The sequence below is a fragment of the Mauremys reevesii genome, linkage group 1 (assembly GCF_016161935.1).
Source record: "Mauremys reevesii isolate NIE-2019 linkage group 1, ASM1616193v1, whole genome shotgun sequence".
NCBI lineage: Eukaryota > Metazoa > Chordata > Testudines > Geoemydidae > Mauremys > Mauremys reevesii.
This window is the reverse complement of record NC_052623.1, coordinates 65912531-65932476: the sequence shown is the minus strand read 5'-3', so window position 1 is coordinate 65932476 and position 19946 is coordinate 65912531. Positions and strand designations below refer to the sequence as shown.

General features: G+C 42.3%; 1 protein-coding gene across 2 annotated transcripts in view; it reads right to left on the bottom strand.

Moving 5' to 3' along the window:
* The window catches only part of ENOX1 (ecto-NOX disulfide-thiol exchanger 1), a 521099-nt gene extending 503439 nt beyond the window's left edge, over nt 1-17660 (bottom strand). The window contains exon 1 of one of the 2 annotated variants that reach the window (XM_039485148.1): nt 17540-17660. The gene's annotated coding sequence lies outside the window, so the exon portion shown is untranslated. The remainder of the gene's footprint in view (nt 1-17539) is intronic. The other variant, XM_039485204.1, reaches the window with a different exon arrangement.
* Nucleotides 17661-19946: the final 2286 nt, after the last annotated feature.

Here is a 19946-nt window from a genome sequence, read left to right as displayed (position 1 = left end):
AACTCTTGGACCCGCTGGATTGCCAGTAAGGGGGGTCCATATGAATTTAAAAAAGAGAGTGGGGAAACATGGACTGGCATATGTAGAGCAATGGTAGAAACCGAGGCTCTGAGAAATAGTAATAAAAGTAAAAAAGCAAGAATTTTGCAACTCGTGTCTATGGCAGTGAGATGGCTTAGACAGTGTGCTGGCATGCTGGCCAAACAAGTCATGGAAAATAGAGGGGAAGTAGAAGAGGCAAGCCGGGCAGTCGAGCACTGGAAAGCCCAAGCTCTTTTAGCAGGGCAACAGGTGGTCCAAACTCATGATATGCTCGAGCAAGTAAAGCAGGAAAATAAAAAATTGGAAACAGCTGTAGAAAACCTGCAAAAACAAAAAGTGCCGTCCCCTGGGGTTCAGCGTACTTCAGGTGCTGTTACAGTGCCTGAAGAATGGGGACAGAAATGGAAACAGGTGGATCTTGCCAAAATAAAAGATGGAACATGGGACAGTTGGGATGGGTGTTGCAATGGGGACATGTGGAATGACTCTGTTAAAACATCCTTTCGTGACCCATGGGCAGGGGCTACCGCACCGCAACCGCCACCTTACGATGTGAGCCAGGTTCTGGGCAAGCCCTCCCCAAAACCTAGATCAATTCCGGTAAAAACAGGGGAAATGGGTGAAAATGGGACTGAAAACCCTAGTGAAGATCCTCTAACCCACTTTACCCTCGATAAAGCCCCACGTACAGATAGCCCACCCCCCCGCATTAAGGTTATGGAATGAAGTGGAAACTGAAACAAAAAAATTAGCTGATTATTTAAAAGATCCATGGCTCCGCCGTGCCCATGCAGAGAGGAAAGAGGATCACAAATATAAAAGTACCCCCCGCAAACCACGTGTGAGCGGCTTAACAGCCAGACTCGACGCTTTAAAGATTAATGAACTAACTGCATTAGCCAGAGCTGTTGGACCTCCCCCCTCTAAAAATTTTAATGAATTTGTGGCATGGCTCCATAAAGGCGAGCAGTTACTCAAAGCAGTAGGAATTGACATGTTGCAGGAACCAATTCTGGTACAAACCCTTCTGGGGACCCTCAACTGTCATACCCTTGGTTTTGATGATGATGTTGCACAGATGCTTAAACGCGTAGTTCAAAAGCATTTTAAGTTAGCTAGTGAGTTAGCAACCCTTAAAGGAATGGCATGGTTGCCAGGGGAAGTTCCGGCTAAACTGGCAGATAGGATTCAGACCTATGTTAGATTATCAGCAGGGGTTACTAACATGGAAGATTTGAAGCAAATTGTTTTGGAGGCGCTGCCTCCCGGTGTGTTAGACTGGATGAATGCTTGGTGTGAGAATGGAGGTAAAGAGGTACCTTGGGATGAATGGATTGCGAAGGTAGAGACAGCAGTTAAACAGCAGGAAGGAACTCCTGTCAGTGAGCTGCGAACTCAAGTTAGGACAGTGGAAAACAGAGGGTCCTGGATACTCTCCCCGTGGTCGTGGCTGGGGTTGGAGAGGTCGTGGACTGAATAGAGGTAGAGGAGGTGATAGAGAGAGTGTGTGGGTACCTTCTGGAGTGTTAAAACAGGAAAACTTAAACCTTAAAGGAGAAATTGAGAGGCTGCAGGCACAGCTGCAGGCGTGTATGATTGGTAAGGAGTCTCAACAGGAAAAAGATAAGACAGTGACGAAGGTAGCTAGGGCGACAGTCCTGACATCAGGATTGAACGACCCAGTCGCTACTGATTTAGTGGCATAGGACAGTCCTACCCATGACTCAGAATGCATTTTCCAGCAACCCATGACAGTAGATGTCTGGGGGTGCCCCCATTTAAGCATTCGAGTCTGGGAGGGGCTAGTAGATTTCTTGTTGGATACGGGGGCTGGAATTCCTATAGTAAAAGGTGACTTTAATGCATATCCAGTTGGAGAGTCGGTGCAAATACAGGGAATATCTGGAACTAATCAAACGTATGATGTTAAAACCCTTCCCCTCCAGTTTGGAATGCATACTGTTCACGAGAAGTGCGCTATTGCAGAGAGAGAGAATCTAATTGGAGCTGAAACTATTAAGCGACTGGGATTAATCTTGGATTTTCCAAACATGTGTATTAGACAAACTCTCACTGTAATGCAAGGCACAAATGATACCAATCTAATTCCTATGGGACTGGCTACACAGACGGTGAAAGCAATAAAGCCTAAAAAACCACCTCCCGCACCAAATGGCTGGGAAAACTGGTGGACTGAAATTCAAACCGTCTGGGCAGCGGACTCCCTAGATACGGGCAAAATGCAGACCTCTGTTACATTAGAGGGAGATATACCCCCATTCATAAAACAGTACCCAATACCCCAGGAGGCAAAGGAATCATTGAGGCAAGTAATAACAGAATTGGAAAAACGAAATTTAATCAAAAGGTGCTCAGCGCCTAACGCGGCACCAATTTGGCCAGTTAAAAAACCTGATGGTACATGGAGGTTAATGATTGACTATCGGGGGTTAAACAAAACGGCCAAACGAGGGGTACCCATAGTGGCAGCTTACCCCGAACTGTTGGAGGTGGTAACCCCTGAAATGGAGTGGTTCTCAGTACTCGATGTGGCAAATGGCTTCTGGAGTTTACCCTTAGACCCGGAGTCTCAGTATCGAACATCTTTTGTATTCCAAGGTATGCAATACTGCTGGAATGTTTTGCCAATGGGGTACTGTGACGCACCAACCAATTTTCCATACTGTAGTAAGAAATATGCTGGAGAGAGAGGGGTTACTGCAGACGGGAAGAATTGTTCAATATGTAGATGATATTTTAATAGTCAGTAAAACAGAGCAGGAACATGAACAGTTAATGCGGCAGCTGCTAACTTGCTGCCAAGCTTTCGGCTTAAAACTTAACCCCTCGAAGTCTCAGATTAAACAGAAAGAAGTGCAGTATCTGGGAATTCGACTCAGTTCTGGGGGAAGGTCTGTGGATAAGGAAAGAGTAAAGTGCATTGTTAACCTGCCCATGCCGGTGGATACCAAGTCCCTGCAGTCCTTTTTGGGGCTAACTAACTTTTGCAGAGAATTTATGGTTGGATATGCTGAGAAGGCAGGTCCCCTGTATGAGGTACTTAAAAGACCACAGTGGACATAGACAGAGGAGGCAACTAAGGCATTGGAAAGTTTAAAACAGGGATTAATGGAGGCACCTACCTTGGCCGCTCCTAATAATTTCCCTTTTGTACTGTATCCTAGTGTCAAAAATGTCTGTATCGTAAGCATGATTGCCCAGGATACAGGGGCTGGGGAAAGACCTATTGCGTACTACAGCAGAGCGCTAACCAGCCCAGAAAGCAAACTGGGGGTTTGTGAGCAAACTGCTCTGGCTGCTTACTGGACGCTACAAAAATCCCAGGCAATTGTAGGAGCGAGCAAGGTGATTGTAAAAAGTCACCATGCACTGGGAAAGTTACTCAGTCAGGAAAATCTGTCAAAAGGACATGTGAGAGTTGATAAAGCCATTCAATGGGTCTTCACTCTCATGTCAGAAAATGTTCAATTAGTCACACTAAAAGAACCAGAAATATCTGTATGGGGATTGACTGTAAAAGGTAAAAAACATATATGTGAGCCTCAAACGGAATCTAGGGCTCATCCTGTGTTTAAAGCAGTCCCAATTGACCAAGTGACTGGAAAAACCATTTGGTTTGTGGATGGTAGCTCGTACTATGAGGAAGGAGAACGAGTCACTGGCTTTGCAGGAATTTGTTTAAATGGGAATAAATCAAGCGGTGAGTCCTTCCAGTATAAATTGGCTAAGGGAGGAACCCAGGCTGCGGAGGTATCAGCGGTTTTGGAAGTTTTAAATAGAATGAAGGGCAAGCAATCTGAAATTGTGATAGGGACTGATTCTGATTATGTGTATAAGGGTACCACTATTTACCTCCCGTGGTGGCAAAGCATGGGGTTTACAGGGACCGACGGCTCAGAAATCAAGCACAAAACCCTCTGGCAGCAAATAGAAAAATTGTCACAACAGTATAAAAAAATCCATATGGTCAAAATAAAAGCCCATAAGAAAAAAGGACCCTTACAGTGGGGAAATGAACAAGCAGATACATTAGCTAAGGAGGCAGCCCTTACCGGTGTTCTGTGGGAACCAATGCCTGTGGCAGTAACTACTAGAGCACAGGCAAAATTAAAACAGGAAAACGAAGCAAACTACCAGAAGGAGATACAGGATTTACAAGAGCTTCAGGCAAAAGATGATTCAATACAGCAATGGTTACTTGAGTGCCCATCACAGTGGCAGGGTGTCCCCTTAAAAAAGGAGGGGGAGCTTATTTTAGCTAAACCGGACAATAACTGGGTTATGATAATCCCACAACAATTGACGTACCTTCTGTTAAAATGGGGACATGGATCAATTGTGGGAGGTCACCCAAAATTAGAGGAAGCATTGGAAAAACTTAAAAAATTGGGGTGGTGGCCTGGAATGCGAGAGGATTTAAATTTACATCTTCACAGCTGTTTAACATGTGCCAAACAGGACCCTGCTAGAAGGAAAAGATGGGGAGAATTAATGCACCAGGCGCCAAAAGGTCCCCTTCAACAGTTGCTGGTTGACTTCGTGGGACCTCTACCTACCACTTCTAGGGGAAACAGATTCTTGTTTGTAATTGTGGATAGTTTTAGTAAATGGGTCGAAGCTTTTCCTACAAAGAAAGAGTCCAGTGCGGTCGCCGCAAAATTGTTAATAGCGGAAATTTTTCCAAAATGGGGTTTGCCACACAGCATTGATTCTGACAATGGTCCCGCCTTTATTGGGCAGGTATACCGGGATATGGGTACCTGGGCCAGTGTTCCCCTACCGCTACACATTCCCTATCACCCTCAGGCAGAAGGACAGGTAGAAAGAATGAATAAATTTTTAAAAGTTGAATCGTCTAAAGTCTGTAATGAATTAGGAACAAACTGGGACATGGTACTCCCATGGGTCCTAATGAGGATCCGTAGCCGGCCAAACCGCATGACAGGATTTAGCCCATATGAAATTCTTTTTGGAAGATCTATGCCAGGTTGGGAAAACTTGTTTTACCCTCCAGATTGGGAAACAATTACAGCACTTGCAACTACCACCTGGATGAATAGTTTTAAATATTGGTTGGGCACAGTTCAAGGAGCAGCTGCAGCACAACAGGCTGCAGAACAGCAAAAGATGAATTGGGCTTTTGATAAACATAGTGACATTAAACAATGGAAAATTGGGGACCAGGTAATGGCTAAAATTAAATCAGGTCCCAAGAAAAGATTTCCAAAGGCAGAATGGTGCGGGCCTTGGCCCATTCTGGAAAAATTAGGACCCTCCCTATACCTGATTGATATAGACAAACAGCCGCGCTGGAAACATGCCATGCAATTGAAGGAATATAAGGGTTAAACATGTATGCTACATGTCTTTGCTTGCTTTACAGAAAAATATACAGGATAAGCAAGAACGGTAAGTAACATGGAAACCTTCCAGCTAAATAATGGAAGTTTTACAAACTTTAATCTCAGAGCTCCCTCTGCACCCTGCGTGTTATTGTACATCGCTTGGGGACAATTAAAACACTTTAAATTGTCTAGACCTTATTCGGTCAGACAACTATGTGCAAAAGGTCAGTTTACTTGGGGTATTGGTAATATGATCACCATCTGGTGGAATGACAAGGACACTTCTGTGTGGATACTGGACCAAGTTGGAAAACAGCCGTTGTGGATGTTGGGACCAGGCATCTCATGGATTAATAACGTACCCACTGTCCCTTTAGGGACAAGATTCCTGTTCCTAAATCCACTAAGTGATCAAATCATACTGGATTTGTTAAACACAGATTACACCCGGCAGGAGCCAGCAAAAAAGAAACAAAAGCTGGTGTAAATTGGTCCTATATCAGATATTAAATACTACGGCTATGGGATATGTGCAGGTTTGTGAAGATGCCTGTCCCAGTATAGGCCCCACACCACCTCCTTCCTTTCCTCCACACATTGATCTCAGCTTAAAGAAAGGATGCCCAGCTATACAGCCGTGGCCTGTATCCGGGATTTTCCTACACCCCACTGTAGAATATATGGTAGAAAATGTAGGATGGCTCTATGTACCACTAAAACTAGATTTTGCAGGAATGGCCATGCCGGAACAATGTCCTAGCCATTATAAAAATTGGTTTAACTCTGAGCTGCAAATGCAGTTACAACTTTGGAAGGGGTCTCAAATTATCCCACAACAAAATAAATACAAGAGAGATATATTAGGGACAGCCCTAGGAGGGTCTAGCCTTGGCATGTCCCTATGGAATTTGGCGGATATTAAAAATCTTAATTGGAAAATAAGCACCGTAGTGGATGGAATAGGTAAAGCAGTTAAAACAGGGGGAGGTGTTAGTAGCTTGTTATTGGACCAACATGCAATCACTATTGACAATATGCATGTTATTGCACAAGGGTTTTAACACCTAAATGCCACTGTTTTGTCCCTTATTAACAGCATACAAAATAATGACATTTCATTGGCAGTGGCCTGTACAGCCTATGGTGATAAGGTAATAGAGATAGTACAGCAAAGTTTGCTGCAGTTGCAGCTTCAAAATTGGCCACGTATCTTAAACCGTGCAACCATTATGAACCAAATACAACAGGGCATAGACCATATGATGCCTATCTTTCTAGGGTTTGCTAAGTTTGATAACATACCTAAATGAAATCAGGGAGAACGTAAGTGCATACACCTCATGATGGCGGTACCTAGATGGATACAGGAGCCAGTTAAAGTATACTATGCTAATAGTGTGGGGACGCTGGTGAATAAAACATATGTGCAGCATTACCCCACTGTGCGTTTGGTAACGGAAACTGGCTCAGAAATCAATCAAGCATGTTGCACAAAGCATAATGGCTGGTGGCTGTGTGAATGCTATGCCAAAATTGACATTAATGCCACTAAAAAGGCTGGGCATGACTAGTACAAAAGGAATTGGTTCAGGAGGTAGTGCGCATTCAGGACATGGCTTGCGCCATAGGGTATCACAATTTTTCTATAAATGGCAATATCTGCCCCACAAGTGAGGCAGGATTCTGTGTGCCCGTAACAGGCACTATTCAGATAGGAGCCCATGCCTTTTGGCCAACAAAAAAGGGTAAGGCTGTCACTGAAACGGTCATTATTCATGAACACCTGCAAAGCTTATTGGTTGATCTGTTTCCACCTGTTAAATTCTTACATTTAGATATACATGAATTAGTGGCCAGAACTAAGGAATCTCTCATACCAATAACCCATTTAATTCAACAGCAAATGTGTGAAATTGAAGCAGTGCAACAGGCGGTGGAAACACCCTGGTGGGCAATCCCCGAGGATGTGACCTTACATCCAGTAGTTTGCACTCTAAGCATACTCCTAATGGGGATCCAGGCCCTAACGGTTGTGGTGTTAATAGGCATGTGCTCCTATATGTTCCATCAAACAAAAAAAGCCAAGTTGCAAGGTAGAGTGAACAAGGGAATGGAAATGGCAATCAACACTGCTGTGGTACACCCAAACAATCATGTTATGGAATAGGGAGTTAAAGCATACTAATTAAAAAATTTGTAACAATCATCTATAAGCTATATACCTACACATAGGTGTAATGATTAGTATATATCACTATATTTTATATATTACATAATATACATATCTATATATAATATGTATATTCTATATTTCACATTTATATTTTGAGTATAGTTTGTATGTTCTCACGAGGCCCTCAATAAAACACTAGAGAGGCTACTGACCCCCACGTATTCATGGTCCCGGGCCTAACATTCCCAGGCCCAACATAAGGGACTAAGAACTAATTGGATAATAAAATCTGCCTAATAGTCGTACAAGGGAATGTGCAGACTATAAAGACAGATGGGGCATGAGTGTATGGATGGTAAAATAAGGTAACCACATAACCGTGTTTAGCCCACTGGGTTATCTTTAGTCCGTACATTATGCTTTTCCGGGACAATGGGTAAACATCCTCCCCATAAAAAAGACAAAAAGTGGGGGAATGTAGTAAGTGCAGGCCCTGATAAAGGCCCAGTTGAGGCCTGAGGCCTGAACTAAAGTATGGTCAAGCCTTAGCTAAAAGCAAAAAGCAAGCTGTGAGCTGGAAGCCGGCCCTGTTCACAGAAGTCGGCAAGAAAAGGGCTGATGTTGCATAAACATATATTCACCTAGTGTATTATAATATAAACACAGCACCAGAACACACTATACTGGAACATTCCATAGACAACAAGGGACAGGCCAACCCATCCCAATGACAGGGGCAAAAAGGTAATATGATGGATAGAGTTGTTTTGTTTGAACCAACATGTACAAGGTGAGAGGCGGCACCTCACTACATAGAGGGGTTGCACTTCAATACGTAAGGTGTGATGTGTAACTTGTTTGTACCTGTGTATAAGAATGCATCCCTGGGGCGATGTCTTTGTCCGGCCAAGGGGGCAGTGGAAAGTCCTGCCACTGACTGAGCCGAGTCCATTGACCGTGGGTGCATATTCGTAGTATGCCCTGAGTTAGGCTCAGAAACCTACAGGGAACTATTATTGTGTCCAATACGGCAATAAACCTGGTCGACGTGCCTTCGTACCTTACTAGACTCTGTGGTCATTGGGGGTTCTCTTCGGGTCTGCTGTGTCAGCTATCTGCAGAGCTGGGGCAGCACACAGAGGGAACACACGCACGCAGCCGAGTGATATTAACATTGGAGAAAGCAGAGCACCACACCGGTAGCATCTGACAACAATTGGTAGAACTCTGTGCACTAAACTAGTTGTATTGCATTAAATCAATAGAGGACTCCATTTTTCATTAGAGTTGGGCACTTCATTAGGCACTTCCTAAGCGCACAAGGGCAAACCTTGTTCTCACTTACTCTGTGTAAATGTGGAGTTACTTGGGATTTACACCCTAATGCAAAGCAGAATTAGAACAGGAATAGCTAGTCAACAAGCAGAGCTATCGTTCTGTTATTTGCTTTTTTATTTCATTTTATACATTTCACATTACTACTGCAGTACAACTTTTCTAAAATATAGCCCCCAGGCAGTGGCATTCTCAAGGCTGTGCAGGTGCTGCTGGTTCTGCAGATGATGCCCTCACTCCCTATGTAATGAAGTGGCAGCTGAGATCAGATGAGGTGCTCAAGATAACTGTTCCTAGATTAAATATCTGTCCCCAGTGAAATCCCATCCCCAGTGAAGTTAATGGGAGTTTTGTCAGTGACATTAATAGGGTCAGGATTTCATTCTGGGATAGCGATAGCAGAATGCATTAACTAGACAGCTGTTGACTGGAATTTACCTTTCCATACTAGACCAACAGGGCTGAACTCCTGACATTTAGAACATGATGTCAGGTCCATCTCTTTTCTCAGGCATACAACTGGCTTGGAGCTAGATACAGCATATTTAGATGACTTTGGGGCAAGGGGGAGACTATTTTTGTTGATGTCAGTTATCAGAGATGTATTTATTTTTAATATTGCACATATATCCCAAGAGGCCGTAATTCAGCTCATTTTACAAACTGATAAATAAAGGAGAGCTATTCGCCTTCTCCAGTGAAGACGACTGCGGAAAGAGGACTGGTGGGGGGGAGGAGGAGGGGGAGAATCTAGCTAACTGCAAGGCTGAGCTTCCAGGAAACTGCTCCCTGCATGGAAGGTTAAATTGGGGGAAGGGCTCAGAGTGGGCAGAGGCCATGGCTTCCTCTTCCCTGTGCAGATCCATGGAGAAAAGAGCCCCCTGTTGTAAAGAGGTAAAAGGTAGCTCCATGAAGAGGCTGCCCGTCCATGTTGCTGCTCTTACTCTTATCTTCCCACTTCAAATACTATGTTGATGGCCTTGATTAAAAAACAAAAAACAAAAAACCAGATGGAATAGAATAGAAACAGCAGAGTTCTGGCAAGAGTCATGCTGCTTTTCCCACAGAGCAGCCATTCTGGAAGGGACTCTACAGGCATTAACGCCACTTGACTCCACTTTAACTACCATTGAGGTACTTTTTTATTCAATTTTTCAATAATCATTTTGAAAAAGGTAGGATGCACTCATCCCATTTTTCAGATGGTGCCAATATCTCTTTAAAATACATATTAGACATCTTATTTAATAAATAAATAATAATGCTAATTCATAATTAACCCTGAAATATATTCACCCTGGTCTTGCTCTGAAAATACCATAGCAGCCGGAGCTACAAAAACATCCCACCGGATAATTGGCACAACAGTTGAGCCAGCACAGTGCTCACTCTCTGTTTTAAACTTCCTCAAATCATCTAGGTTTAGAAACCATGTAACTTAATTGGATTTCTACAGAGCTGACAGTTCTCCATGTACTGTGTGCTAAGACTTGCGTCGTTGCTGTACAGCTGGAAACAAAAGCTAATGCTGTCAGTTCTGAGGACTGTTATGCATTATGACTAGCCTCACATCTTGTATTTAATTTCCCAGTCGCCATTAGAAAGGAAAAACAACAGGTTTTGTTCTTCTTCCTCCCCACCTTTGAAGACTTACACTTGGAAAAAACAGAAAACACTTGACAGGATTTGGGCCTAATCCTGAAAGCCCTTATTCACATGGGTAATTCTCACACAGGCAAGTAGTTCCACTGGAGTCCTGATGAATTCAAGTAGGCTCATCACAAGAGTAAGGATTACTCAGGTGAGTCAGGTGCTGCATCAAGCTATATGTCTTGTTATTAAGAGACGCTATTCAGGATTTCCCAAGGACAAAATACAAAAGCAACCTATGAGGAAATAGTAAGTAAAGTAAATACAGAAAGGGAAGCCAATGCAGGTAATAACAACATTAACACATTTTAAAATGCAGTTCCAATATTTGGTAATGTGCTGCTTAGCTATTTTACCATATCAATATACCTTCTGTTAACTGATGTCCTCTGCTTGACTAGGTGGTAAATTTTCCAAAGCACAAATGACAGTTAGGTGCCTAACTCTCATTGAAATTTACTGGGAATTAGGTACCTAACTGCCATTTGTACCTTGCAAAATCTTCTCCTCATTGTGTAGTAAGAGCTCTTTTGAAAGAGAAGATTGCTGTTTTGACCTTTGTGCTGTCTCTTTTCTGCTGATCCCTGAATTCCAGTTGTATTTTATTATCTCTGCCAATTTTGTAATATGGACTTTATTTCATTTATAATTCACTCAGAGCAGGATTCTGGAAAGGAATGAATAATCCTCGTTATCATTACATATAGTTCTAGACATCCCTCACTGTACTATCTGGTACCAGGGGTAATATTATAGGGTGGGGTTTTCAAAAGTCTTTCCCACTTTGAAGTCTCGGTACCTTTCCCACTTTGAAGTCAATGGGAGCTGAGTTAACTCAATGCTGGGTGTTTTGCAAGCAGAGTTGAATAAATGCTGAATGCTTCTGAAAATACCCCTCTTCAGATATCGCTAACCTTTTTAAAAAAAACATAGACAAAACTAGGTATCTGGAGATAATGCATTTGTATAGAGACAGGATTTGACCTTTTATACATTTTTATTTTCTAGGCCAGTAGAAATCTATAAAAACAAGGGGCAGGAATCTAGTCTCCTCTTGGGGACTATTAGTTGGGCATAACATTCTTTACCCAATGGAATCCTTCCATTTCTAGAAATTGCAGTCAGGGAGCACTGCCACAGTTTTTTGCAACCCATCAGTCAGAAGACTTTTCTCCTTCCTTCTTCAGGTGATCACATCCCCCTCTCCCCCCTTTCACAGACCTACTGGGAAGATTGTCAAGTTGTAGCCCACTGTAGGGTTATTACTTTCTCCAAGTCAAAGATTTCTCCTGGCCTATCTTGCATGTGAAGATCTTTCTGAGTAGTCCACACGAATATTCACTATTATGTTGCTTTTTGCAGTGACATCACTGCAATACAATGGTCCTGCAAACCATAACAGTATGTAAAACTGAGACAAAATACATTGTTATTTCTTTTAAAGCAACAAACCTTCAGTTCACGTGATTTCTGCCTGGCACACATGGCATCCTTACGATTTGCAAATAGGCAGGAATTCTATTTGAGCAGGGAGGATCTTATTGTCCTGTGCTCCATCATTTAAAATTGAAACCATAATTGATTTCCACTGTCTTTTACATGGGGTCTTGTCTGCCAAGTCAAACTCCTTTTTAACCCTCTTTGTAGCAAAGCTACAAACAACAATAATCACCCACCAAAACAAAAAATTCACAGCCCACCAAAACAGGTAGGCAAGAATGATAATTAGCTTCTCTGTTTCAGGGACAAATAATAATATGTTGTGGTTCTACACTTCCTTTCATCCAGGGATCTCAGGACACATAGCAAACATTTGCTAATTAATTTATCTGGAATGTATAGAAATCAGTTCTCAAACCACTAAAATGCAGCCACCTTTGGGTTGTAAAGCAGCTCTTTAACAACACAGAGCAATGCCATACAACACATTAGGGAAGGAAATGAAGAATAAAGTATTCAGATGAAACTGAAGGCAGAATTTATGTAGGCAGACCATAAGTATCTGAGCTGGAATTATGCCAGGACACTGGGGTTAACATCACTACTCTTACAACACTTTTATTTAAGTGGAATATAGGGAAGAAGTAACAACAGGAATTCTGAATTAAACTAGTGCTGCAGATTTCAGTCCAATTGAAATTGACAGCCTAGTAAAGCAGATACACATAGCATACAGATAAATATAGAAAATACAAGATTTTTTTGTAATCTATCTTCTCCACTCAGTATTTCTTCCTCTGGATATTTCAGTTCATTTTCTTAATCTTTTGATGCCAGGAAACTATCATTGACTGGAAACACTCACTAGCTTTTTCAGACAGTTTTCATAACTTAAAATAAAGATGGAAAACTGTATCATGCTAAATGTTTCAGCAATGCATTTCTATCCTCTTCCCAGGCTTGCACTATTAAAGTTGCATTGGCTGTGGAGCAGAAGATTAGAGAAAGCAACAGCTTTTAACCTTAAATAGTAAATTATGCTGAAGCCACTAAGTCTGCCTTTTAAGCACACATAGTACAAACATTACAGATTTGAAGCTTATAGCTAAATGACACACACCCTGAACCACTGACAAATATTTTGCAGGGATTAATTTCTAGAAAGTGAACACAACAAACTTCCTCCTTTTTCCCTCCTGGAAGAAATATGCCTGTAATAGCAGAAAACATATTACAGTATTTACTTCTGATCCTGCAGTCCTTACCCGCATGAGTAACGCTTACTCATACAAGCAGAACCATTGACATCCCAATGAGGTCAAGAGGATTACTGGAGTGTTAGGATTCCCAGTCTCATAGAGGTGTTGTTTAATTAAGTAATGTTTCCAAAGCACTTTGAAAGTCCTGGGTAACAGCTGCTGTTTATTGTAAGTGTATATTATTATTTATTGTTATAAAATGGCTATAACCGTGTTTATAACTGCCCATTGCCTAAACCTTTTCTAAGTTATGTCAGTCGGGTAGGGAGATGTCCCTTGAAGCAGCTCTATTATTTAACAGAGGAATGAAAAGAAGTAACCTGTTTTTTTTAAGAGCAGAACAGAAGAAAACTCTCCTGGGCAGTGTCCTATTGCCCTCTAGATCCATTATTGTTTCTAAAATGTTTTTTTCCATTTAAGGGATCACCACCAAATCTTCCACAGGAAGCACTGGAAAGGGACATAAAGTTAGGGCTATATTGAGCTTATAAGAAACATCTCTTAAAATGGAGGTTTGATTTATGTTATACTAACAACCAGGTTTTAGGGGTGGGGGCCTCTAGCTTGTAGTTATGAATCTTTTATAACGTAATAAATGGTGCCATCTACTGGTTGTTTTTTGCTTTGGCTCACCATCAGGTTTTGATTATACAGTATTGCTACTGCAAGTGGAATTAAAATTCAAAAAGAAATCACACTCATATTATTTTGTATAGTATGTTTCATATGCATCGCCTCTCCGAATGCTTTACAGCAGCTTCTGTAGAGCAAACAATTCCAAAGTTAAATAGTACACACTAACAGGAAGAGAGAGAAATTACAAGGTGTCTAGTTGAAATGTCTCTAGTTGAAAACTGAAATTGGATGAAGGCTTGATGAGGAAGAGGGATGTAATTAAGCTGACCCAGATGGCAGGAATGGCACAGGGGAAGGCTGTTGCCCCAGCAGTGATGAGACTGTACAGAGAGAAGGTGGTTCAGATGTTCCCAATTTATGTCCATGTTTAAAAATCTCAGTAAAAGTACTTTGTTATAGAGTGATGCTGTTTCTTTTAGTCCCTGCCCCAGCCACTTTTTTTAAAAAACAAAGCAGCACTCACAGAAACAGTGTAGATAGATATGGAAATTATAAGCCTGTTTCTGCTCCCAGATCTCAGCACAGTTATTCCTGGTATACAGCAGTGTGAATGGGAACATAAGTGGCCCTGTGAATGTGTCTCAAATGCTGGGCCATATTCTAATTTCAGTTACAATCCCATTGATTCTCAGGAGACTGTGCTGGTGTAACTGAGAGCTGAATTTGGCACAAAATCTTCTTGTTTGTTTGGTTTTTTTCAATATCTTTGGATAATGCTCGTTAGCCCCCTTAAAATCTATAATAATATGCAAATCAATTTTTGTAATGGTGGTTGTAATCTGTCGGGAAGCATCTTATCAGAAGACTTGGGGGAAGAGGTCAGGAGTCTTGGGATTTATTGCTTCCACAACTTGCGGTGTGCTAGTGGACAAGTTATAACCTTTTTGTGTCTCAGATTCACATCTGTAAAATGAAGATCACACTTATGTGCCTCATAGATTCATCTGAGATTCTTGGAAGTGCAAGGTACTATCATGGAGTTGCTGGGTAAGACTCCATAGTTAAGGATGCATTATAAATGTCAGTTTAATAGGCGCTTTAACCCTTTATTTTGTAATTAGTTTTAGATGTTTTCTTTCAGATCTGAGCATGTATACTCTCCTAATAAGGTTGGTTTCCATTACTTTTTTTTAAACAACCAGAATGGTGGCTGTGACCATAAGAGCATTCCTATGCCAGAAAGCAAGAGGCTCCCTGGTATCAAGCAATGAGTTTCAGCAGCCCTGACTCTCTGTTATAATCTGTATCTAAAAGGTGTTATGTGATATGTCATTGGAAAGCTAGTCACTCACTGATTATCAATATTCTTGCGTGACGTATGTATGGCGTCATGCTGTCTGGAGTGGGTTCATGACTGTGAGTGCCAATCTGAGGGTAGACTATCAAAAAGCAGGGCAGGCACCCCAAGCTGGTTGTATGTTCTGTAATTAACTGGCTCTGTGGATATGGGGAAAGCAGTGTACGTGATACACCTTGGCTTTAGCAAAGCTTTTGTTACGGTTTCCCACACTATTCTTGCCAGCAAGTTAAAGAAGTATGGATTGGATGAATGGACTATAAGGTAGATAGAAAGCTGGCTAGATCATCAGGCTCAATGGGTAGTGATCAACAGCTTGATGTCTAGTTGGCAGCTGGTATCAAGCAGAGTGCCCCAGGGGTCGGTCCTGGGGCCAGTTTTGTTCAACATCTTCATTAATGAGCTGGATGATGGGATGGATTGCACCCTCAGCAAGTTTGCAAATGACATTAAGCTGGGTGGAGAGGTAAATATGCTGGAGGGTAGGGATAAGGTCCAGAGTGACCTAGACAAATTGGAGGATTGGGGCAAAAGAAACTTGATGAGGTTCAACAAGGACAAGTGCAGAGTCCTACACTTAGGACGGAAAAATCCCATGCACTGCTACAGCTGGGGACCAACTGGCTAAGCAGCAGTTCTACAGAAAAGGACCTGGGGATTACAGTGGACAAGAAGCTGGATATGAGTCAGCAGTGTGCCCTTGTTGCCAAGAAGGCTAACGGCATATTCAGCTGCATTAGTAGGAGCATTGCCAGCAGATCGAGGGAAGTGATTATTCCCCTCTATTAGGCACTGATGAGGCCACATCTGGAGTATTGCATCCAGTTTTGGGCCCCCCCACTACAGAAAGGATGTGGACAAATTGGAGACAGTCCAACGGAAGGCAATGAAAATGATTAGGGGGCTGGAGCACATGACTTATGAGGAGATGCTGGGGGAACTGGGCTTATTTAGTCTACAGAAGAGAAGAGTGAGGCGGGATTTGATAGCCTTTCACTTCCTGAAGGGGGGTTCCAAAGAGGATGTAGCTAGGCTGTTCTCAGTGGTGGAAGATGACAGAACAAGAAGCAATGGTCTCAAGTTGCAGTGGGGGATGTCTAGGTTAGATATTAGGAAAAACTATTTCACTAGGAGGGTGGTGAAGCACTGGAATGGGTTACCTAGGGAGGTGGTGAAATCTCCTTCCTTAGAGGTTTTTAAGGCCCGGCTTGACAAAGCCCCGGCTGGGATGATTTAGTTGGTGTTGGTCCTGCTTTGAGCAGGGGGTTGAACTATGACCTCCTGAGGTCTCTTCCAACCCTGATATTCTATGATTTCATGACTTCCAAAAAGGTATAGCAAAGGGCTAAGATTCATAGTAGTCACTTTGTGCTATGTGTTCAAAGCACTGCATGGGTATGCCAGTAGAAAATGAATAAGCACTGTGTGATTTCCTTAGTACAGCTAATGGATTTGGTTTTGTTTTCCTATCAATAGAAAGAGAATACAGAATGTGTAATTCTTTTTTTTCCCCTCATTTCACCAGATTTACCCAGTGCTGAATTTTGTCAGTGCCTGGATACTGCACTGGCTAGAGCTTTATAAATAACTAGATAAAGCCTTCCAGTAGGGCTTACACAGCTTCTCTTTTCCTTCTGCTTCCATCGTTCTCTCTCTAGCTTCGTTCTTTATCATTCGCAGATACTTTTGTCCCCTGGGAAAGAGAACTCCCTATATGTCCACTCCTTCCACAAGATCAGTCACGATTCTAGAAGTGGCTGGGGCATGAAAATTAATTCACTTCTGTACAGAGGGCCAGCGCAAGTCCTCAAAATAAGTCTTAGATGGGTCTTAAGTGTTGTGCAGTCTTTGCATTGGCTCTCTCCACAGGATGAATTTTCTCTAAAATAAGAAACCTAAACACAAGAAGGAGAAGCTCTGGAAAGATTTTGATTTTCATTGTCCTACCCAAATCAAAAGCATTTTGCACAATGTGGAACACTGGAGAGATTTGTTATCTATGAACCCTGAGGTTACCAGTTCAATGCTTGGCTCTGATAACATGCAGGAAGCAAACACAAGGTTAGATACTAGACTGTGAGGGATTGTAGGTATTGAATGCAGGTCTCCAGGCAGTTCTTACACTGCAGCTAGCAGCTTGCAGGAATGTGGGCTGGTGGACCATAGGCACCACCCATGAAGCTCCAACTGGAGAATTCCAGCCTCTCTGATTGGCTCAGACTCCCTGTTTAAGCCAGAAGGAGGCACTGGAAGTTATCTGAGCAACTAGGTGGATCCCTGTCTGACTGCAATATTGGAGTCTGGATGGGGTTTTAGAGGGCCAGGCCTAGCCTGGCCTTACCTTTTGCCTTGTTCCAGATTCCTGCTTCTACACCCAGCTCCTGGTTACTGATGCCAGCTCTGACCGTTGGCTTGTTTTCTGACTTTGACCTCTGCTTCCTGGCTCTCATGCTAATCACTAGCCCTGACCACCACTGCTCTGACCACGAGGTATGACTGCCCACATCCCAGTCTATGACATAGACAGGGACATTGTTAAGTGGTCTTTTTTTATGCCTGGCCCTTGATGGACAGAGACCTCATACTCCCCACTCTGCCACGTCAGAGAGCTATAGATAGTTGAAACAAAACAAAATAAAACAGGAGAGTGTAGTGCTAAAAAGCATTTTCTTTAACTGTACAAAATACATGTGCTGTGTGGCATCTTGCACTCAGACATGTTATTAACAGATCAAATGATGCGTGCCAGGGATTTCTCTCTCTTCATACATGTCAAGTGAAAGCAGTATTAAGTATGTAGTACTGTCACAGACTAACGTTCACCTCTCTTAAAAATCCCAATAGCCATTATTACAACTGAAGGGTTTCTGAATGGTCTGAAACCCGTAAAAACCATCATGAGGCTGTTCTAACTTACACTGTGGGATTGGCATTCAGCAGTAAGCCACCTTTGCATTTCCCCCTGCTCCTGAGCTATGCGGAGCAATCCTTGCCCACAGGATGTGAGCCTCTGCAGCTGAGGATCTCAGTCTTGGAGTGTAATCTCTTTGAGGTATCTTTCTCTTCTATGAAGCTACTATTGTAATGGCTGGGAAGAGGAACCAAATCCAAGAACTCAGCTCTATAAACCTTTCCCTCTGAAGCATGGTTACTAATTTTGGTCTGTTTTTTTTTAAGGGCAGGACTGGAGTGTTTCCATCTTAATTAAACTTGAAAAATACCTCTATTACAGACTAGTCACTTACCATTTAAAGACATAAATAAAAAAGTTACAGGGATGCAAAATATCATCTTAAACCACTAATGTCTAAGAAGAAGAGATAATACTCAAAAACCACCCTATGGATTTGTTTAATTATCTAAAATGAAGGTCGCTCTCAGTCTGGGTTCTGGTGGGTCAAGTTCCACATTTTTCTTTTTTATGAGGGAGCTCTATAGTTCTAAAAATAGGAGCTCACGATGTGAAATGCTGGCAGAGCCATCAATACAGTACATCAACGCAAATGGCAATGCTGCAATAAATCAAAGAGAAAAGCTTCTCTGCCTGGGCTCTCCTGAATGCCACCATTTCCATCTCAACAAAATTCAAGAAGACAGATTATCCCTAGTGGTATTTTAACAGGAAGTGCCATAAGGGTGTTATTCACTAGACCAAATCCTAGAATTATCCAGGGCCAGATTGTGGTACTTTTACTCATGAATAGTGCCTTGTACAATACCGTATACAATATAGCACCACTGGAGTCAATGGGAATACTAGTGGAGTAAGGTACTACACATTGAGAATTTGGGAGTCACATCTAGCACTTAAATTAGGACCTATGAATATGAAGATTAGCTTGCTCAGCATGCTCTGGGTAGGAAACAACTGGAAACAAAGCAAGCTGAAAAATATTGAAATGATATATCTGTAGTCTTCTTTCTCATGCCCCTTATGGATCTCTTACCCACATTACAGACATTTTTTTAATATATTTTTCCATTTGTTCCACATACAGAACTCTGTATGGGAGCTTATGGAACAAGAATAAAATCTTCAGTAAGCCCAGAAGCCAGAGCCCAGCCGCTCCCCTGAATAGTCAGGCTGGATGCTGGGAAAATGGTTGTTGGAGACAGAGATGGAGGAAGAATCCATGCCGTGGAGCAGCTACAGAACTGGTCTGTGGTTTAAGTAAGCCGTGCTGGGGCCTATCTGCCCTCCTTACTGCCCTGTTCGTCAGGAGACATGAGCATTCTCACAGCTCATATCTTCTAGCTCTGCTCTTGTCCCAATTTGCACTCCCCAGGTGCGTTGCTGGGCTCTGAGCACATAAGAGGTTTACATACTAGTGATTTCCTGCACATCCTGTCCTTATCCTTGCCTAGTGGAACAGCATCAGTTTCACTGCCAAAGAGCTCTCTGCAGCTATGCAGGGAGTGAATAGGTGTGCTGCTAAGTGTTCCAAGGAGAGAGGGGGAGAATTTTGCCTGAAGAAAAATCATTTGGAATTTGTGAGTAGAACAATGCAAAATCTTCATTTATCTAGCTAATAATGTACATCACACGCAACATGACATCATTAGGCACACTGACGAAAGGGTAAAACAAATGGTCATAGCACAGACCATTCCCTTTCATCACCACCTATTCCCCAGTGAAAAGAAATACCCACCTTGCTATTGACTCAAAGCAACAGGGTCATTTTATGCAAATGTCTTGTACTATACCCTATAGGCTGCCACTCTTGAAAAATCTCTTTCAACTCAGA